We start from the raw sequence: 20,953 nt of genomic DNA, 5'->3' as shown, positions 1-20,953 counted from the left end.
AACATTCTCACATGGCGCGCCTTCCAAGGAGTAGCCAGGTATTTGAGGGAGGCATCCAGTTAGGCAAAAACCTTTACACCGCATTTAGCAAAAGCAGGCTGTGCTGGCTGGCACAGCAACTGCACATAATGTAGAGTCGTTTGGGAAGAGAGAACCACAGCTGAGAGAATGCCCAACCACACTGCTCTGGGTCTGCCGCTTTCTTCACTATTGGCTGATGTAGGAAGCTCAGGCCACTGTGGGAAAGGGGTCCTGAGTGTATCAGAAAGCAGGCTGAGCAGCCGTGAGTAGCAGGCCGTGAGCAGCGCTCCTCCGCAGCTTGAGCTCCAGGTCCTGCCCCTTATCTTCCTGACTAGAAGGCCTAGCCTGATGTTCCCCAGGGATGGGAGTCCACGATGAAATAAAACCTTTCCTCCCCAGGTTGCTTTTGGTCACAGCATTTTATCACTGTGATAGAAATGCAAGACACAGACACATTCCAGAAAACATGTTTCATGCATGCAAACTGCTGGGGGCTTAACAATCATCTCCAGGGCCACACACAAAGAGAAAGTGTCAAGTGTGTGAGCATCTTTGGTTTCTCTGCACAACATGGAAAACACCCAGGGCCCCTCTGAGTCCCAGCTGAAATGCAGGCAGGATCCTGGAAGTCAGCGTCGCCTAAGCAGCAATGCAGACTGGCCCATCGTCTCCTCCTCTGCTCGCCCTGGGCTCCAGTGGCTGGAAGACAAGGTGGGCGCTGCCTGCTGCTGCAGAGCAGAGCATTCTCCCTACAGGGCTGCACAGACTCAGGGGGACACTGCCGCCGATGGGGACATAAAGTGCACGTGTCCCTGACCAGCTGAAGACAGGACATTTAGTGACTCATAAGGTCAGCCTATGGCCTTGAAACGCTGCAGAGCTGCTCTAAGCACACGGGGGCAACTGATAAATGTGGGGACGCACTGTAAGTACTATTTTTAGCCCAGGCCACATCCAAAACCCAAAGTGCCAATGTACTTGTAGCAGGTGAGAGCCAGAAAAGGTCTTGCGTTTTACATATGATATCATTTCTACCCCACATGCTGACTCCCCACTGTGCCAGGGCTGGGGACAGCAGCTGACTTGGGCTTCCACGCATGAGCTTCAGCTGGCCAAGGACTCAGCAGAGACCATCTGTGCCCCTGCCCTAGAACTACTAGTGTAGAAAATGAGGGTGACAAATCAGCAGAGGAATCGCCCTAGTAACTTCCTGGGCTTTCTCAAGAAAGGCTGGCAGGCCCTCGGGCATCAGATCTGACCAGTGAGACCACAGCGGCCAGAAGTAATGTTTCTGGAGCAAAGTTCTCTCCCATAAGAAAAGGGTGGCTGTTCCGTCTTCCTTCTCGCCTTGGGCAGTTGCCAGGGTGTAATGTGTGGCACTATAGCTGCCTCATCATTATGAGAGAAACAAAACAAGAAAACAGATCGCTCAGTCAGAACCCTGAACGGCAGCTGTTGGAACAGCCATGTGGGAACCACAGCCACTGCTGCTGATCCAGGGAGAGCAGGCAGGGCGAAACCTCAGGACAGCCTGTGACCTTAGCAACTGTTTAGTTCCTCTGTACCTGTACGTCTTCCTCTGCGAGACTGGGGGAGGGGAAGGGTGTCAGCCTTTGTGACAGCTGAAGGAGGTAACCAAGAAACCACTCCACGCAGGACCTGGTGCGCCAACAGCACTTTCTTGGGCAGTGAGTGCTTAGTGCGGCGCAGCTGGCAGGCACCGTGACCCTGTGGGCGGGTGCAGCCCAGTCGCCCTGCTTCTTCCCCCAGGGGACACAGCTCGGGACCTCTTCCTCTCTGTGCTTTCCCTACAGCCTGGCCTCTCCTGAGCTGCAGATCTTGTGCTTTCAGGGCCTTTGAGAGTCACAAGCCAGGTTCACCTTCCAGCACGGTTCCCCCCGATGCTCCCCCAGTCTGGGGCACCCTGCTGGATTCCGTTTCTCCTAACACAGACACTGAACACAGTGACTCACATAGGAAAAAGGAGAAGAGAATGGAGATGAGCAGATGAATGAACGCTCCTGCCTGTATCAGAAAACCCCGCACACATCTGCAATCACCATGAAGTGACAACTTTCAGAACTCAACGCTAAGAGCCGAGAACATTTAGAGAGTACTTTACAGTGACGTGAACTCAGATCTGAAACTTATGAGCTCCTAGTCCAGAAGCACTGGGCCCTGGGTAGAGGGGACCCCTAATCTGAACAGAATGGGTGACCTGGTGCTTCAGAAGCCACAGCAGCTGTGCTTCTGTAGACCACATTTCTGAGTTGCCATCCTCAGTGTGTGCCACATGCTAACACAGCAACACTGCACGGCAGCCCTGCGCTCCAGTCACAGGACGTCACATGACATGCACTGACTCCACTTTCCTTTCCTCTAGAACTGGTATGGTGCGTCACTTGAGCACACATGAGCAGGAAGAAATGTGCCAAATACCTAACACCACTGGCATGGACACCCCACCTTGCTCCACCAACGATAAAGTACATACCATGCAGAAAACAACGCACGCACAGAGAAAGACAGCACGGGTGGAACCTAGGTCTACAGGACGCAGTACAGGAGCAGTGCTGCCTCCTGAGAATGCGCCTGCAGGACAAAGGATGGGATTCTCAGGGAGTGGCGCAGCCGCCAGGCTGGGAGACATGACTGGGAGGGGGAGCAAAGGCTGCACAGGGACCTGAGTGAGGTTCTGAAGGGAGGCTGGAGTGCGGATCCAAGGCAGGAGGCGACATTTGGCAAAGATGCTAAATGACCCACGTGCGGAGACAGTGCCTGTCCTGAGGCCTTTGGAATAAGAAGACCACAAGACCCTGTCTCAGCACTGAGAGGCGGCTGAGGTGACAGGCTCAGAAGTTGATCGTTTCTCTTTACTGAGGTAAAAGAGCAGAAGAGCGGCCAGCAGAACTAACTAGAATTGGCAGGTGCAATAAGCCATGTGATTTTGGCCCTTGCAGCCCTGCTTTTAAAGTTAAAATAAATTTCATTCAAGATTCAACATAAACTACATTTAAGGATCCAAAGTAGAACAGTCTAAGGGTCAACTGCAGCGGCCTGGTTTGGTAAAGCCAAGCTTAGCAGACCCGCGTCTCGCTCATCACTCAGCTGGAGTCTTTCCAATCTGGCCAGGGAGAACACTTTCTAGGAGGTGGACACACCTGGGGAAAGTCCGACTCTGCAGGGGTGAATTCAGAGTGTGAGCCCAGGTCTTACTGTCTTCACTCCATGACACAAAACACGGTTACACTGGCCCTAACCTACAGACTGGGGCCACAGAGTGCCCAGCGCGAGGTCGCTGTGGGGCTATGCCGTGTTCCTGCGGCAGGCACTGACCGCACATCTAGGCAGGAGACACTCCAAATACAAACAAGCTAAATCTCATCTCTGTAGTAGCTGCATTTTCTGTTTGGTGGATTTTGTTTTCTTTTCTTTTGTTGATACAAGGTCTCATTATGTAACCTTGACTGGCCTGGAACTATAGGGATCCACCTGCTGCCGCCACATTGAGTGCTGGGATTCCCGGTGTGTGACACCAAATCCGGCTCTGCATCAACTCACTGAGTCATGTGGTGTCAGACGTGTACAGCACGTGTTGGCTGTGATGTCATGAGGAACAGTAAAGGTTTGATTGAGTTACTCTGAATGAACTTCCAACCTCTATTTGTCCCTGAGATGCTCACAGGGCGGCTCCGTCATCCTGAGAGGAATGTAAACCCGCTCCACACCCGGAACCCCGAGCTCTGTTCTCAGGGTGAGGTATCGAGGAATACAAGGATATTGGCGCTATCACCCAGGAACTCAGAGAATGTAAACAAAATTATTCATACAAATGGGGGGGGGGGGGACTAACACGAAGTAACAGATGGCCCAGTGACACTACAGTTCACCTCAGAGGCAACCCTTAACAACAGGGACCTGAATGTGGAGTGTTCCCAGCATGCTTAGGGGCCTGTGCAGGACAGTGGTTGATACTGATGGAGGGTCCAGCTCTAAATGTGAGTGCTAAAGTCCCCAGAAGATGTATGCATGGCTCCCAGGAAAAGCAGAGTGCACAGGGGTGTGTGCAGGGTGATGTCACGGGAAAGATGATACTCCTAAAGCATGTAGACACAGGCCGAGTGGAGATGGGTGGAGAGCGAGGCAACTGTGCATAACTTTTACACATGCGTGGTGTGCAAATCTCTATCAATATTTTATAAATTAAAAATATATAATTTGGACTGGGGGTACAATCCTTATCCAGCATGCCCATCTCAACTCTAAAAGAAAGAAAGAAAGAAAGAAAGAAAGAAAGAAAGAAAGAAAGAAAGAATTGAAAATAAGAGAGAGGGAGGGAGCCACAAACCAGAATACAACAAATGACTCACACCAGGGAAGCCAAATCCCACCGAATCCCTAGCACTGAGGAGACTGAGACAGGAGAATCCACAAGAGCATGGAGTCCAGAGCAGGCCACAGAGTAAAGCCTACCTCAAACCTCCACACACAGGGGCAGCACAGGCTCGACAGCAGGGGGAAACCAAGGCTGGGCACTGCAGCCAATACTCTGGTCCAGGTACGAGGTACTCCTAAGCACAGGCTGAAGTCAGGCCAGGTTTAGATACACAGTGGCCATTTCCCTGACATCTTACTTTTACTTTTAAAGTAATTTTCAATATTCAGAAACATGGCAAATCTAGTACAGATTCCCAAATGGAATTCACCCATCCCTCTCACCTGCGGCAGCATGCACACTTACAGGTGGCATCAACTGACTGGTGTGGATGGTTCAGTCAGTAAAGGGAGTGCTGCACAGACACAAGAACCTCGGCTCACACCCTTAGAGCGTGGGCTGTGTGCTAAGGCCAGGTGTGATGGCCACAGTTGTAGAAGGCCAGGTGTGATGGCCACAGTCACAGAAGGCCAGGTGTGATGGCCACAGTCATAGAAGGCCAGGTGTGATGGCCATAGTCATAGAAGGCCAGGTGTGATGGCCACAGTCATAGAAGGCCAGGTGTGATGGCCACAGTCATAGAAGGCCAGGTGTGATGGCCACAGTCATAGAAGGCCAGGTGTGATGGCCACAGTCATAGAAGGCCAGGTGTGATGGCCACAGTCATAGAAGGCCAGGTGTGATGGCCACAGTCATAGAAGGCCAGGTGTAATGGCCGCAGTCGTAAAAGGCCAGGTGTGATGGCTACAGTCGTAAAAGGCCAGGTGTGATGGCCCGTGCCCACAGTCGTAGAGCTTGGGGTAAAGAAAAGAGGATCCCTGGGGCTCAGTGACCACCTAGTTTTGAAAAGTCAGTGAGATCTCAACTGAACATGAGAGACCCTGACTCTAAAACTAAAGTAGAGCCAGGCAAGGTGGCAGTTTGAGAGAGAGTGCCCCGCAGGCTCATACATTTTGAATGCTTGGTCTCTAATGGGTAGGACTGTTTGGGAAGGACTAGGGGGTGTGGCCTTGTTGGAGGAGGCGTGCCACTAGGGCTGGCATGCCAGGCAAGCCTGCTTTCTCTGCCCCACCCCTACTCTCAGATCAGGACATAAGCTCTTAGTCAGTGCATCAGCACCATGCCTATCCGCTGCCTTGCTCCCTGCTGTGATGGCCATGGATTCAACCTCTGAAACTGTAAGCAAGACCGAATTAAATGCTTTCTTTTATAATCTGTCTTGGTAATGTGTTTCTTCACAGCAATAAAGAAGTGACTAAAACACAATGCAATTTCCTTATAGAGCAAGAACAGCAGCTATGGAGAACAAAGCAGCAGGCATCTTTCCTAGGGCTTATTGGGTGTTCTTTAATTTTTCTGAGACAGGGTTTCTCTGTGTAGCCCTGGCTGTCCTGGACTCACTCTGTAGACCAGGCTGGCCTCAAATCAGTTTCTCCTGCTTCTGCCTCTTGGGTGCTGGGATTAAAGTCCTGCACCACCACACCTAGCTCGGATGTTGCAGCTGCTGCTGTTGTTGTTGTTGTTTTTAAAGTAATCAAGATTACAGATTCAGGGACAGCTTCCAAAGAAAATGACATCAAAGGTGAGCCTGGAAGTGTAAACACGTGTCAAAGAGGCAAAAGAGGCCCACCCGGCACAGCTGCAGGAAAGGTCAAGGACGCCAGAAAGTTCAAAGCAGGGCTGAGTCTAGGGACTGTGAGCAGCCACGCAGATGTGGGGAGCAGGACCAGACAAAAAGGAAGCTTTGTGCTCACTTGAAGAGTTGAGATTTTGTACTAGACCCCGCCCCCAAAATAGCCATTAAAATGCTTTAAGCTGACCAAGATTCTCTGAAGTGAAGCCCACAATGTCCCCAGAGGTAGAAGAAGTGAGAAAACTACAGTTTTAGAGTAACTTTGCCAGATTTTAAAAGAGGAGAGAAAAGCTCTGAGAGCTCACAAGGCACTGCGTCCCAGCAGGCGAAGCCTGGCGTGAAGCAGGCAGCACAGCTGCGAAGGGCAGGACAGCACTGCTAAGACAGGAAAATCACTCTCAGCACAGTAAGCTCACAGCACAGCACACCCTGATCAACACTGTGTGTGCCCAGCACCTCCCAGCTTTCAGCTGAGTGTGTGGCCAGCTTCGGTGTAGGCCTCAAGTCTCTGCACACCAGGGTTTCCCAGCCCTGCCACAGTGCTGACTTCCACCAGAAGATGCAAAGAACTGTGCAAACTAGGTCATCACCTGTTCCTGGCTCTAAGGCTTGGAATTTTATTTTCATATAATAGTGATGGTAAATAAACAAAAACACATGAAAATTTCTATGCATAAAATTATGAATTGTCATGTCGGCTGAGTTTTTCTTTTGACTTTTTGAGACAGAGTATCTTAAGTAGCCTAGGCCAGCATAGAAGGGCAATTCTCAGCTGTGGCTGCCTGACCACCGGGACAACAGGTGTGTGCCATCGTAATGGCCCAGTCAGCTTTTGCTGTTCTTCTAAAATAGCTTTATGCCCGTTGGGCTGCCTTAGATACTACATGAGTTTTGGCAGCAAATTATGAAAAACTTTAAGTTCCCAGAAATTCTGTATCTTGGGTGACAGGGCTGAGGGTTTAGCTCAGTGGTGGACCACGTTTCTCAGCTGCATGAAGCCCTTGGTTCCAACCTAATAAACTATCCCCAAATAATAAAAATTTCAGATATGGAATTGCATTGTGGCCCAAACCTCCATTTCCTTTTTGACAGCTTTCTTAAACCCCAAGGAAAACTAACCTAGTAGCAATGACAAGGACCTGACAGACAGACAGGAGTGAGACATCCTGCGGGCTGTGGGCTGCGGGCTGTGTGGGCTGTGTGGGCTGTGTGGGCTGTGTGGGCTGTGGGCTGCGGGCTGTGGGGGCTGTGTGGGCTGTGTGGGCTGTGTGGGCTGTGTGGGCTGCGGGCTGTGTGGGCTGTGTGGGCTGTGTGGGCTGTGTGGGCTGTGTGGGCTGTGTGGGCTGTGGGCTGTGTGGGCTGTGTGGGCTGTGTGGGCTGCGGGCTGTGTGGGCTGCGGGCTGTGTGGGCTGTGTAGGCTGTGTGGGCTGTGTGGGCTGTGTGGGCTGCGGGCTGTGTGGGCTGTGTGGGCTGTGTGGGCTGCGGGCTGCGGGCTGTGTGGGCTGCGGGCTGTGTGGGCTGTGTGGGCTGTGGGCTGTGTGGGCTGTGTGGGCTGTGTGGGCTGTGTGGGCTGTGGGCTGTGTGGGCTGTGTGGGCTGTGTGGGCTGTGTGGGCTGTGGGCTGTGTGGGCTGTGTGGGCTGTGTGGGCTGTGTGGGCTGTGTGGGCTGTGTGGGCTGTGTGGGCTGTGTGGGCTGTGTGGGCTGCGGGCTGTGTGGGCTGTGTGGGCTGTGGGCTGTGTGGGCTGTGGGCTGTGTGGGCTGTGTGGGCTGTGTGGGCTGCGGGCTGTGTGGGCTGTGTGGGCTGTGGGCTGTGTGGGCTGTGGGCTGTGTGGGCTGTGTGGGCTGCGGGCTGCGGGGGCTGTGTGGGCTGTGTGGGCTGTGTGGGCTGTGGGCTGTGTGGGCTGTGTGGGCTGCGGGCTGTGGGCTGTGTGGGCTGCGGGCTGTGTGGGCTGCGGGCTGTGTGGGCTGTGGGCTGTGTGGGCTGTGTGGGCTGTGTGGGCTGTGTGGGCTGTGTGGGCTGTGTGGGCTGCGGGCTGTGTGGGCTGCGGGCTGTGTGGGCTGTGGGCTGTGTGGGCTGTGTGGGTTGTGTGGGCTGTGGGCTGTGGGCTGTGTGGGCTGCGGGCTGTGTGGGCTGTGGGCTGTGTGGGCTGTGTGGGCTGTGGGCTGTGTGGGCTGCGGGCTGTGTGGGCTGTGTGGGCTGTGTGGGCTGTGTGGGCTGTGTGGGCTGTGTGGGCTGTGTGGGCTGTGTGGGCTGCGGGCTGTGTGGGCTGTGTGGGCTGTGTGGGCTGTGTGGGCTGTGTGGGCTGTGGGGGCTGTGTGGGCTGTGTGGGCTGTGTGGGCTGTGTGGGCTGTGTGGGCTGCGGGCTGTGTGGGCTGTGTGGGCTGTGTGGGCTGTGTGGGCTGTGTGGGCTGTGTGGGCTGTGTGGGCTGCGGGCTGTGTGGGCTGTGTGGGCTGTGTGGGCTGTGTGGGCTGTGTGGGCTGTGTGGGCTGCGGGCTGTGTGGGCTGTGTGGGCTGTGTGGGCTGTGTGGGCTGTGTGGGCTGTGTGGGCTGTGGGCTGTGTGGGCTGCGGGCTGTGTGGGCTGTGTGGGCTGTGTGGGCTGTGTGGGCTATGGGCTGCGGGCTGCAGGCTGTGTGGGCTGTGTGGGCTGTGGGCTGCAGGCTGTGTGGGCTGCAGGCTGTGTGGGCTGTGTGGGCTGCGGGCTGCAGGCTGTGTGGGCTGTGTGGGCTGCGGGCTGCAGGCTGTGTGGGCTGCGGGCTGTGGGCTGTGCACAGCAGGACAAATGGATATAGCAGTGTGCTATACTCTTGTGATGGAATGCAACATCCTATACCACTGGTACCATGACCTCAAGAACAAGAAAAGAAAGATTTGGACTAGGCTTACGGTCTTAGTCCCATTCTACTGCTGTGAAAACACACCACAGCCAAGGCAATTCTTCCACAGAAACATTCAGTTGGAGGTTGCTCACAGTTTCAGAGGGCGAGTACACGGCCAGCAGGGCAGGAGCATCTAACTGGGGGTTACTCACAGTTTCAGAGGGTGAGTACACGGCCAGCAGGGCAGGAGTGCGGCAGCAGGAAGCCATGGTGCTGGAGAAGTAGCTGAGAGCTACATCATGATCCATACAAGGCAGAGAAACACTAGGTCTAGTCTGAGCGTTTAAAACCACAACCTCTCCCTGCTCCATGGACACACTTCCTCCAACAAGGCCACAACTGATCATCCTTCTGAGCCTTTCTAACTGTGCCACTTCCTGATGATCAAACATTCAAACATATGACCCTATAGAGCAATTCTTTTTTTTTTTTTAAAGAGATTTATCTATGTATTATGTACAGTGTTCTGCCTGCACGTACACCTGCAGGCCAGAAGAGGGCACTAGATCTCACTATAGATGGCTGTGAGCCACCATGTGGGTGCTGGGAATTGAACTCTGGACCTCTGGAAAAGCAGTCAGCGATCTTAACCTCTGAGCCATCTCTCCAGCCCCAAGAGACCATTCTTATTCAAGCTATCACACTCACCATAAAGAAATGACAAAGGTTAGAGATCATGTGGTCGTCAACCAGCTGGTACGAGGGTGTGTGGCTGCAGTATGGCTGCTCGGAAGGCCCAACTAAGAGCATCACTTGAGCCCCAGGTACCAGGCCAGCTTGGGCAACATCACAAGTCCCTTTCTCGAATCAATCAATCAATCAATCAATCAATCAAAATCAATCAATAAGCAAAAGAAAACGCTGCAGTTAGAGTTGAAGAAAAAACGCGCATGAACACAAAGGGCCTGGCTACAGGTATGGAACTGGGAGAATAAGGACAGGGACGGAGAGGCGAGGGGGACACGGCTCCTGCCCCGCCCCTTCTGCTGCGGCAAAACCCTGACAACGTGACCCACAGGGGAAAGAGTACATCACTGCAAGGAAGTCAAGGCAGCAAGAACTCGAGGCACACAGCCCCATCACAGCCACAGTCAGCAGCAGAGACATGCTGCCTCTGTTAGAGTACTTTATCAAAACCACAGGAAATGACACTAAAACAGAAGTTGACACCACGAAGTGAGGTCACTGCTGTGACGGATCTGTCCAAGGGGCTCTGAGGCCTCTGGAACTGTTTCGTGTGAGGAATGTAGAAGAGTCTAGAACTTTGTGCTGGCAAATCAGTTGAGTGCTGTGGGCAGAGCCTAAAGGGCAGCCGAGAAGAGAGAAGATTAGGTGCTGGGAGAAGCATGGGCAGTGGAGGCCTGGCCGTGACCTTTCAGGCGTTGAGAGGAAATTCGCTGGGGTCACCATGTGATACTGTGGCCAAGAGTCGCAATTCATTCTGCCTGTGTCTTGGGACCTCCCTGGATGATGCTGAGTTCAACAATAGCTAACGAACTAATTTGTTTGATGGAGGAAAAGGTGTGTGACAAGTTTCATGTTTCGGACAGAGAGTTCAGGGAACCAAGCAGCTAGCTCTGCTTGTTAAAGGGATCAGCACTGTCAGAGGAAACCTGATCTCTTCCTCTGGGTCAGCACGCAGAAGCTGACACGGCTGTGGCCAAGGAGAGCCGACTGCCTCTCAAGCGGGGAACAAAACTAGACAGTACCGTAAGCACCACCCATACCACGAGTTTGAAGACACAGAAGATACAAGATTTGGGGGTCAGGGAGAGAAGCTGAGGCCAGGCTCAGTGTGGCTGGGTCAGAGCCCTGCAGACATGGAGGCTGCTGCATGCAGCTGAAGTCTAAGCCACAGCAAGGAGTCCAGAGTATTAGAGACATGGGGACTGTGGGCAGGCGGAAGAGTCAGCTTCAGCCTAAACCAAGCTGTCCTACAGGCGCAGACCCGGAGCAGTCGGGACGCCAAGGCCTGTCTAGAGCCCACAGGAGTATATCACAAGCTCCAGCGGTGCAGAGCGGCAAGGCCTGTCCCGGCTCTGGGGGACTCCAGCTAGAGCTGCTGTGACGGTTGGCTCTGGGTCTTGAGTGGTGAAGTCTTTACAGACACAGTGGAGCCCTGGGCCTTGTGAGGCTGCACTGCTCTACACTGTGAAAGAAGCGTTATGCCAAGGACGCAAGACTAGATTTTAAAATTAACGTATTCAGATCACAGCTCAGTTGTCATCCCATCACTGCATCCTCCCGTTCCTCCCTCCCTCCCGCTTTCACCCTGTCCCCTCCCCTAGGTCTGTGACCGAGGGGGACCTCCTCCCCACTGTATGGCCATAGGCTATCAAGTCTCAGCTTGGTTGCCTGATTATTCTTTCTCTGAGTGCCACCAGGGCTCCCCACCAAGGGGTCGTGGTCAAATACGGGGCGCAAGAGTTCACGTCAGAGTCAGTCCCCGCTCTCCACACAACTGTGGAGAATGGCAAAACTAGATCTTTAAAATGGTGAGTTTGAGTATCAAAATCTCAAGTTCAGGCTGGAGAGATGGCTCAGAGGTTAAGAGCACTGTCTGTTCTTCCAAAGGTCCTGAGTTCAATTCCCAGCAACCACATGGTGGCTCACAACCATCTTTAATTAGACCTGGTGCCCTCTTCCGGCGTACAGACACATTCAGGCAGAATACTGTGTAAATAATAAAAATAAATCTTTAAAAAAAAATCTCAAGTTCGGCCACCATCTTAGTTCTGCGTCTTCCGCTCGAAATGCCTAGTGAAGCCACAGAAACCATCCCTGCTATGGAGCAGGAGTTGCCACAGCCTCAGGCTGAGACAGGGTTGGGGACAGAATCTGACAGTGAGGAGTCAGTGCCAGAGCTTGAGGAAGAAGGCTCCACAGAGACAACCACACAGCCAGCCCAGCTGGCGGCAGCTGCTGAAATGGATGAAGACCCAGTCAGTAAAGCAAAGCAGACTCGGGGTGAAAAGACGGCCAGGAAGGCAATGCCCAAGCCGGGTCTTCCACAGGTCATGGGGTGACCAGAGTCACTACCCAGAAATCTAAAAAAACCAGACATCTGCAAGAGCTGAGCTTCAGATACCTACATAGTTTTGGGGGAAGCCAAGATTGAAGATTTGTCTCAGCAAGCACAGTTAGCAGCTGCTGAGAAGTTCAAAGTTCAGAGTGAAGCTATTGCAAACATTCAAGAAAATACTCAGACTCCAACTGTACAAGAGGAGAGTAAAGAGGAAGAGGTTGACGAAAACAGATGTGGAAGTTAAGGACATAGAATCAGTCATGTCACAAGCAAATGTCTCCAGAGCAAAAGTGGTCTGAGCCCTGAAAAACAACAGTAATGATATTGTAAATGCTACTATGGAATTAACAATATAACTATTTGACAGCAAGACAACCCCATGCCCCGCAATGGTGTTTGAAAAGTGGAGCTGCAGCTTGGTTTGACACTTGTACTGGGTCTATCACTAATAAAGTTATGGCTTCTTGTTGGATGATTTAAACGAACGAACAAACAAACAAACAAACAAACAAACAAAAACCCTCAAGTTCAGGCTGGAGAGACAGCTCGGAGATTAACAGCACTGACTGCTCTTTCAGAGGACCCAGGTTCAATTCCAAGCATCCACATGGCAGCTCACAACTGTCTAAAACTCCAGGATCCAACACTGTCGAGTAGACATACAGACAGAACACCAATAAAAATAAATACATTAAAAAAAACCTCAAGTTCAAGGCCAGTATGGACTAGAGGAGTGAGTCACTGTCTCAACAAAACATAAATTATTAGTGTGTATGTGTGTGTGTGTGTGCGCGCGCGCGCGCGCGTGTGTGTGCGTGTGTGTGTAGAAGATATTACATGGTACTCTGTAATATGGATAATTTTATATTTTATATAAAAATTAAATACAATAAATGAAAAATAAAAGACTAAAAGCTTCCATCTTAAGCAGTATGGCTGAGAGCACTCAGAGCCGCACCTGGCTACTTTGCATGCACGTTCTCACTGCTTGCAGCGGCCTTGGAGGCAAGCGTGTAGCCTGAGCTGCATAGATTGGAGGAGGTGAGGTGACACCAGGGCCATGACAGGTGAGGTACCTATTCTTAGTCACATACCTGTCCCAGTAAAGTGAAAGCAGGTCCATGGCAGTGAGAGGGACCCACTCTTAGACAAGCACAGTACCTTTCCACAATAAAAAAAGGATTTTCTTTTACTCTGAAGAACACTGCCAAGCAGTGCTCAGGGCCAGGGCGCTTCCTTCATCTGGGGAGAAAACCAAGTATTTATGTATCTAATCTACAAAAGTCTATGAGCCTCCGAGCAGTCTCCTCCAATTAAATTCTTCTCTGGAATGCAATAAATAAAGTCAAGACAAAGGTAATTTTCCAAAATTTGCAACATAGTACAAAGTGACTACAGGCAAAACAAACAAATAAACAGAACCCTTGATGGGCCATAAACCAGAAAGCTTAAAGAGATAGGTAGGTCCCCTCAGCAGCAAGGACTCATGCTGCACTTCAGACTGGGCTGCGGTCACTTTCCTCGCCATCCCCCACGCTCCTCCATGCTTTCAACGCAGAGCCTAGTCCCCGTTTCAAAGCTAGGTGGTCATTCCTCATTCCAGGTGGAAGTGGGTGGGTGGGTGGGTGGGTGGGTGGATGGGTCGGGGTGCGGGTGGCCTGCCTCAAGCGGGCAGCCCATGTATCTGTTCCCATCTGGAAACACTCTGCACTTACAGCCAATTCAGAACCATTAAAGGAGCCACCCAAACAAGACGCCCCCTGTCAGTGTGGCGGCATGATCACAGCTGACCCTGGGCAGCAGAGGTGCTCAGGCAGCACGGGGCTAGGTCAGGTAGTACCGCCTAACTCCCCACCTGCCCAAGAACAGAACCTGCGTTCCTAACTCTGTGGCAGCCGGGCCGCCATCCTGTCCTTATCTAGCAGTGTAGACTTCCTTCCTCAAAAGAAGAGTCGCAGACATTATGGGCTCTGCCTCCCTATGAGACGAAAGTGTTTGCAAAGACCTGCAGCCACCCTGGACAGTGAGGTTAGTAAACAGAGCCCCCCGGCAGCACTGCACATATGGTAGCAGCCAGCTGCCCCTACGCTGGGGCACCTAACACATGCTCCGAGGTGATCGCTCTTGAAGGTCTTTTCGTTACTGGGGGGTGCGGGGTGCGCCCTGCACACACGTGCCTGAGCAAAGAAGCCAGTCGGAACCAGATGTCCTCCTCTACCGCTCTCCACTGTGCTTCTTGGTTTTGGTTTTGACACCCGGTCTCTCCCTGAACCTGGCACCGATCTGTTAGGCTAGCTAGCCAATGCGCTCAGGGACAGGCCCTCTCTGCATCCCAGGGCTTAGGCACACACGGGGCTCCAGTCCACTGATCGCCATGGAGCGCTTGCTGCGAGTGAGAAGCTCTTCTTATTACACTGCTGTTCTCCTCCCTAGAGGCCTCAGCAAACCCTGTTTCCATACAGCAGGATGGGGCGGTCTTAGCAGAGCGGGGGGGGGGGGGGGGGGGGGAGGCAGGGCCCTACTTCCTCCACAGTGTCTGAATCTGGACGAAGACTCCTTAATTATTAAGTATTTACTCAAAAACCTATTTTGTGGTATCAGCCCTTTTTAAAAACGAACAATAAATCAACCTACTAATGGTTGTATTTTAAAATTAAAAAAAAGTATCCCACATACAAATGGATAATTGCTGGCGCTCTGCCAAGGCCATTTAGCACCACAGCAGCAACTCTGCAACCACGCCTGTAGTCAGGACTGAAGCAGGGGGCAGGGCCTCCGTCCTCCACACACCTACCATCCTCCACCACCGCATGACACCCTCTGGGGACAAAGGCAAAACTGAAGACCACAGGACAGTAATGGTGAGTCTCGGGGAGAGTGGAAAGCTCAGGCAAAGGCACAAAAAGCTGCCCTGCCCCATCTCCACCTTGTGCTCTCAAAGCTCTCCATAACCCCTTCCTATCCCAGCACGCCCTGGGCCAGCCATCCCTCCTAACCTGTGTGAGTCACTGTACACATCCCTTAAAGCTAGTCTTTACTCAGAGCTATTGACAGGGAGGCAGACACATCCACTATCGAGGAAAGGGGAGAAGAACCCAGTAATATTTAGAGAGCATTCTGACCTGCCAAGATGACAGGCAGGAAGGAACATTCCCCACCTCACGTTCATAAATATGACTGCAAGAATCAGGAGGTGCTCTTCCTTGAAAAAACAGAACAAAACAAAACAAAAACAACTCCCTCCCAAAAAAAAAAAACCCAAAAGCAAACCAGAGGGAGCAGCTCCAGGCAAGGAGCAAGAGAGAGAGCACGTCTCGGAGGTCCAGCTAGGGAAAGACAAGGGAGGACACACACTGGGGGAATAGGAGCGCCCAGGAGAAAGCAGAACAGAGTGGTCCTCGGGTGCCAACCTCTGCCCACACGGAGGCGATAAGGGAAGACTAGGCAGAGGAAGCAGGAGCACTGCGCCCTCCTGGGAGGGAGAGAAGAGGAAATTATGCTGGAAAACACCCAAGACTGAACACCGATGTTGCAGATGGTCAGACAGACAACACAAACACTTCCATATCGCACATGCACACTCACCCCCACAGCCCCACACACCCCCACCATGCACTCCCTCCCCCACTGCACACCCCAGCACACCCACATACATACCACACCCACACACCACTTTGCCCCATACACTCCATCACACCGTGTGAGGCCTGCCAGGCCTGGGAGAGCACAAGGAGCGCTGGCCTGGTGTGGTGTTTTGTTTGCGTGTTTATTTGAGACTGGGTCTCGTTGCCCAGGCTACCTTGAACTCCTGATACCCTGGCTACCACACTCAGAGTGTTGGGGTTACAGGCAGCATCACCAGGGTCGACTGTTCTACAAGGTCTAAAATCTGCACTGGAGAACAAAGCAGGGTTTGTTGTTGTTGTTGTTGTTTGTTTGTTTGTTTGTGTTTTTTGTTTTTTTGCAAAAGGCAACTCCTGGAGAGCTCACTAAACAGCAATGACTTTGCAGACGAAGCATGGCTGCTTTCTACATTTATTGTTACAACCACTCACACCAGAGTTTCACCAATACCCTTCCTACCACCTCTGTGCCATGATGCCAAACAGCAACCAGCGCAGCAGTGAAGGGTCTCCATGTCAGTTGCTGAGAAAACACAAACATCCTTTCATTTGTCAACAGCTGCACGGGGGCCTGAGAGCCTCAGCCTACAAAGGCCATGGGTGGAAAGGCTGCACTCCAGACAGGAAGGGCCTGTTTCTAGCTCTGAGCAGGCGAGGAAGAGGGCCTCCAGGTCTGGAAGGGCGTCTGCCGGGCTCAGGTGCTCTTCCGGGATGCGCGTGGTCTTCTGGGATGCACGCTCTGTCCGCCCGTGCTCCTTCACTATGTGCTCCAGTACCAGCTCTTACGAGGCAGAGGGAGCCCTGTGGTGCCTGCGGCCATCCTAGCCACTGACCAGCCCAGAGAGCAGCTGCTTCCCTTTTGTCTCCCAACACCAGCAGCTCTTTATCTTCTGCGGCCAGGAGGCAAGGGGCAGCAGTCCTGGCAGGACCAACAGGCACCTAGGACCCCACAACAGTGGGTGAGGAGCTGGCAGCCTTCCCACCCTGGGGGAGGACATGCATCACAGAGGAGGCCCACAGTAAGTAAACCGCTCCCGAGGCTCTATACTCTCAAGCATACAAATGGCACGTGTGCTTCCAGCAGTGCAATGCCTCCCCTGGAACAAGGCAGTGCCCCATCAGGCATCTGATCAAGGGCATGACAGTGATTCAGTGTGGCCTTCTGGCGACTGTGTGACTGCCTTCTGAAATGCTGTTCTCAGGTTGTTTCCCACAAGTCCAGTTAGCTTGCCAGTCTGTTTTCTGTCAGGTCTGTGGCAGTTGGAGAACTTCATCTGGCTTTGCTTCTAAAGCAAAAGCAAGTACCAGTGGCCAGCTCATCTGGGGTTCTCTGCATGTAAGGAGCGGCTCTCACTTAACTAACTGCAGCACCTAGCAAGGAGTTTTTGGTAAGAATCCAGGATATTTTTCTGTGCTGGATGCGTGGCAGAATGTCTATCTTCTGCCCCTTCTGTGTTTTGTCCAGGGTGTTGGGCACCGAAGGAGCCCAGCTTATACCTGTGCACACCCAGGCCTTTGCATTTGTCTTCAAGACACTGGTAATTGGCCCCAGCATCTTTTTCCTTGCCACCGTTTACATCACTGATAGGTTACATACTGGGGAGGAAGTCTTCCCAAAGTCCCAGAGCAAGGAGACAATAAAGATACAATCTATTTCACAGCTAACTTCAAGGTAGGATAGCTGCTCAGATAATACCAATGGCAAAATTTTTAATACTGGAAGACACAGGAGAAACAGCTCTTCTCAAGGAGGTCACCAGAAACGAGACACATGCCCTCCCTCCTCACCCCAGCAATGGGGCAGCTCAACACACCTAACAAAAGCAGCCTGAGGGGAAAAGGTTTTCTCTGACTCACTCACTGTGTGGGGATACAGCAGAGCAGAGGAGGCACAGCGATAGCAGCATGAGCCAGGAAGCAAAGAATGAAGACACTCAGCCAGCCTGGTCCTGTCCTCTGGTGTGGTGTCACCCACTCAGGGCAGGTCCCACGTTCTAAGTTAAGTCGGAACATTCTCACTGACGTCAACAGGTGTGTTTCGATGGGGAATTCCCAATCACATCCCGAGAAAGGAGAGGTGGCTCGGTAGTCAAGAGAAGACACTGGCATTGCAGAGGACCCATGTTTGGTTCCCAGCACCCACGTCAGACAGTTCCCAGCCACTGGTAACTCCAGCTCCCCAGCTCCAGTCATCCCTGGGGAATTCCATCCAGACCGTAAGAACCAGAAAACCCAAAGGGACTAGCGTGAAACTCTAAGCAGGACTGGGCAAGAAGAACGCAGAAGCACCCAAACAACATGTGGCTAGGATGGCGGTCCCTCTGTGTGTCCCTCTGCCAGGATGGATGTGGCCATGATGGCTGTCCCTCTGTGTCTCTCTGCCGAGATGGATGGGGCAGGGTTAAACAGAGCACACACTTTAGCTCCCGAAGTCTGGTGACAGGCAAAAGCAGTTAAAGTAGTCCTTTTCTGAACTGTGCATCCATTTGTGGACACACTTCTGAACTAGACACTGACACACACACACCACACTCACTCCCAACGTGATGACGCATCCTGCTTGAGGTGAGAATAACATCCATGCATCTCCTGAGAACTCACGCAACGACAGCCAAGCACCTAGCGTTTATGTCCTCACATCCCCAGCGTGCAGGACAGAGAGGTAGGCAAGGCGCTCCCCAGAGCCTGCCTTTGCAGAAGGAAACAAAAATCACTGTCATTTTGTCAATTTCATGGGCTTGTAAAGCACAAATGAAAACATATAACCACTCATGACCTACAATTTCATGTCCAGTATTTACACAGAGAAATGAAACTGTATACCTACACAAAGGCTTTTTATTCATAACACCAAACAGCGAGACTGATCCAAATCCACATCTGAGGGCAGTAATGAATTGGGCTCGTGCACACGGACAGAGTCCACACAGTGGCAGAAGGAAAAGAATGAACTGCTGATGCAGGCAAAAGCAGGAGGGAGCCAGAAATGTGCTGAGAGGAGAGCCAAGGGCAGAGTATGGCGGTCATGGCGGGCAAGGGTGGGCAAACAACCGTGTGACAGGCAGTGGAGGACCAAGAAAGGCTGCGCAGCTGGGAACACGGCTTCGGGGTGGCCAACCATGCCCAAGGCCTTGGGTTCGGTTCCCAGCATCACTGGGAGGGGGAGAACAGCAAAGGGCGTGGGGAACTGTCTGTGAGTTTTCATGCTCTTGTTCTGGGTGCTGATTAAACAGGAGCGCACAACCGTCAGAACTCATCAAGCTAAACACTCTGGCTTGGCATTTTATTGTGTGTAAATGGCATCTAAAAACTACTTAGGGGGAAGAAATGTAGAGTAACATTAAAAAAAAAGAGAGAGAGAGATTGAGCTAAATTTTCAAAAGATGTGACACACACAAGAGTAAACACGGAACAGGCTTTCTGTGAGCCGAGGTCCTGGGGCTCTGACTGTGGGTCACAGAGCCCTGGTGTTAAGGGTTAAGTCCCAGGACAGACAGGCACAGGCAGATGCCACAGCGTGCCCAGCACACACGGAAGACAAGCCTGTGCTGACGAGCCAACTCTCTACGAGAAGAGCAACAGGCGACGAGGAGAGCGCCCTCCCCGCGGCAGCAGCACCCCTGCCAGACACTAGCTCTGAGGAGAAAGGCCCAGGCCTGACTGAAGGGCCTGCACGGGAAGAAGCCTGCCCCAGAGACAGCGGCAAACGTGCAGTTCTTCTCAGCCCTGTAAGAAGTCGGGCCTCACACAGGTGAGGAGGTGGCTATGCGGGGTGTGGCGGGAGCAAGGGACGTTGCATTCTGGGGCTCCACCATCTCCCGCTGAGCACCTGCGGGAACTGCCTGCCCAGGTTTGCGCCCTGGACACCTGACTCCAACACAGGAAGCCACACGGGTGCCTTGAAGCCCTGTGCCACCCAAAGGTATTCATTCTTTCTACCCCAGGAAGTTACTCATCAATAACATTCAGGGACAGGAAAAAAAGAACTGGGAAGTGGAGGCAGGCGTCAGCCATGGGGTGACACAAGGGGCTCTGGGCAGACCTAAAGAAAGTTTTTATATACTGTCCCTAACCCTGTCCCAGTAAAGGTATGCCTACTTTCAATAAAATATATGCTGTTTTCTCACAGAATCTAAGATGCCTTATGTCATGCAAGGAGTCATTGTTTTATATAGTGCTAGGGAACAAATGCTGCCAAAAGCTTTCTCAGATGGGATTTCCACCTGGCACTCACTAAAACTCTTCAGTAAAAGCTAAACTCAGATGTTCATAATCCTTCCAGGTCTGAGAAGACGCAGCTCCCTGCGCTGCCTGACCATTGTGCCACTTCCTGAAAAGCACAGAAGCCACTTTGCCGAGCCAGCTTCCCTCTGTGTCCTGTCACCCTGGGCTGGGCTGTGGGCACAGGTATGAACGGAGTAGCGTCTCCTCCGTGTGCCCTGATCTCTGGGCTCTTCTGTGTCACAGGTTCCAAAGATCACAATGGAACTCAGGATTCAGTCCCTCTACAATGTGCCTTGTGGCCAACTAACTATCCACCATGCAAGCCATGACCACAGTGTGAGGATGCCAGTCAGACCGAATGTTAACAGTATCCAGATCTCAGAAGTGTTTGTGTGACCTAAGGACGCGGCCCAGTGGAGGAAGTCTCCCAGCATGCAGCCGACTTAACACCAAGGCAGGGAAGAACCACACTCACTATAACGCAGATCAGAAGCCCAGACAGAAAAGACACTGAAAAAACGAGAGACGTGTGGGCCTGAGCAGCCTCTCAGACATCAGCTAGACAGAGAGGAAGAGGCAGGATGGCTGCGCAGAACCAGCAGGGGAAGCAACGCCAGCAAAAGACCAGAGGGACGGGACGATCTGCACCTAATATCATCTTACCAAATGGAGAAAACCAAAGGAAAGGCTTTGAGATGAGCCCAGGGAGGGGGCAGAGGCAGCACACCTTCAAGGCAGAGCTAGGACACACTGCTGGGGCGGAGTGCACAGACCCACAGCCAACACTTCACCAACAAGGACAGAGCTCTGCAGATGAAACACCTCGGAACTGAGAAAAGTCAAGGACAAAGTCTGCACACAGCAAAATGGCCTTTCAGAGTTAAACAGAAACAAAACAAAACATTTCCCAAACAACCAGTAATTTGTTGCCCATACAGCCTCACCCTAAAAGAAGTATTTTTCAGAAAGTTTTTTTTTTTAAGTTCCAAAAAACATTTTCAAGTTGCAGGATGGACCATGAGTCTAGGTCGGGCAGACACTGGGGGAGCAGAGTCTGAGTCAGGAATGGAAGTGGCCTGCTGGCCGCTCCACTAGCACTGCCTTCCAGGTCAA

At 52.3% G+C, this 20,953-nt stretch overlaps 1 protein-coding gene and 1 pseudogene across 2 annotated transcripts in view; one reads left to right on the top strand and one right to left on the bottom strand.

The window, feature by feature from the left end:
- RPTOR (regulatory associated protein of MTOR complex 1) overlaps positions 1-20,953 on the bottom strand; it is a 303,099-nt gene that overhangs the window by 206,624 nt on the left and 75,522 nt on the right. The gene's annotated exons all lie outside the window — the stretch shown is intronic.
- LOC311579093 (nascent polypeptide-associated complex subunit alpha-like) lies at positions 11,308-12,468 on the top strand (annotated as a pseudogene). Its single transcript has one exon. The product of its transcript is annotated as a nascent polypeptide-associated complex subunit alpha-like (transcript).

This window comes from Acomys minous (genome assembly GCF_964271855.1).
Source record: "Acomys minous genome assembly, chromosome: 12".
In the NCBI taxonomy this organism is placed as follows: domain Eukaryota; kingdom Metazoa; phylum Chordata; class Mammalia; order Rodentia; family Muridae; genus Acomys; species Acomys minous.
This window is presented reverse-complemented; position numbering and strand designations above follow the sequence as displayed.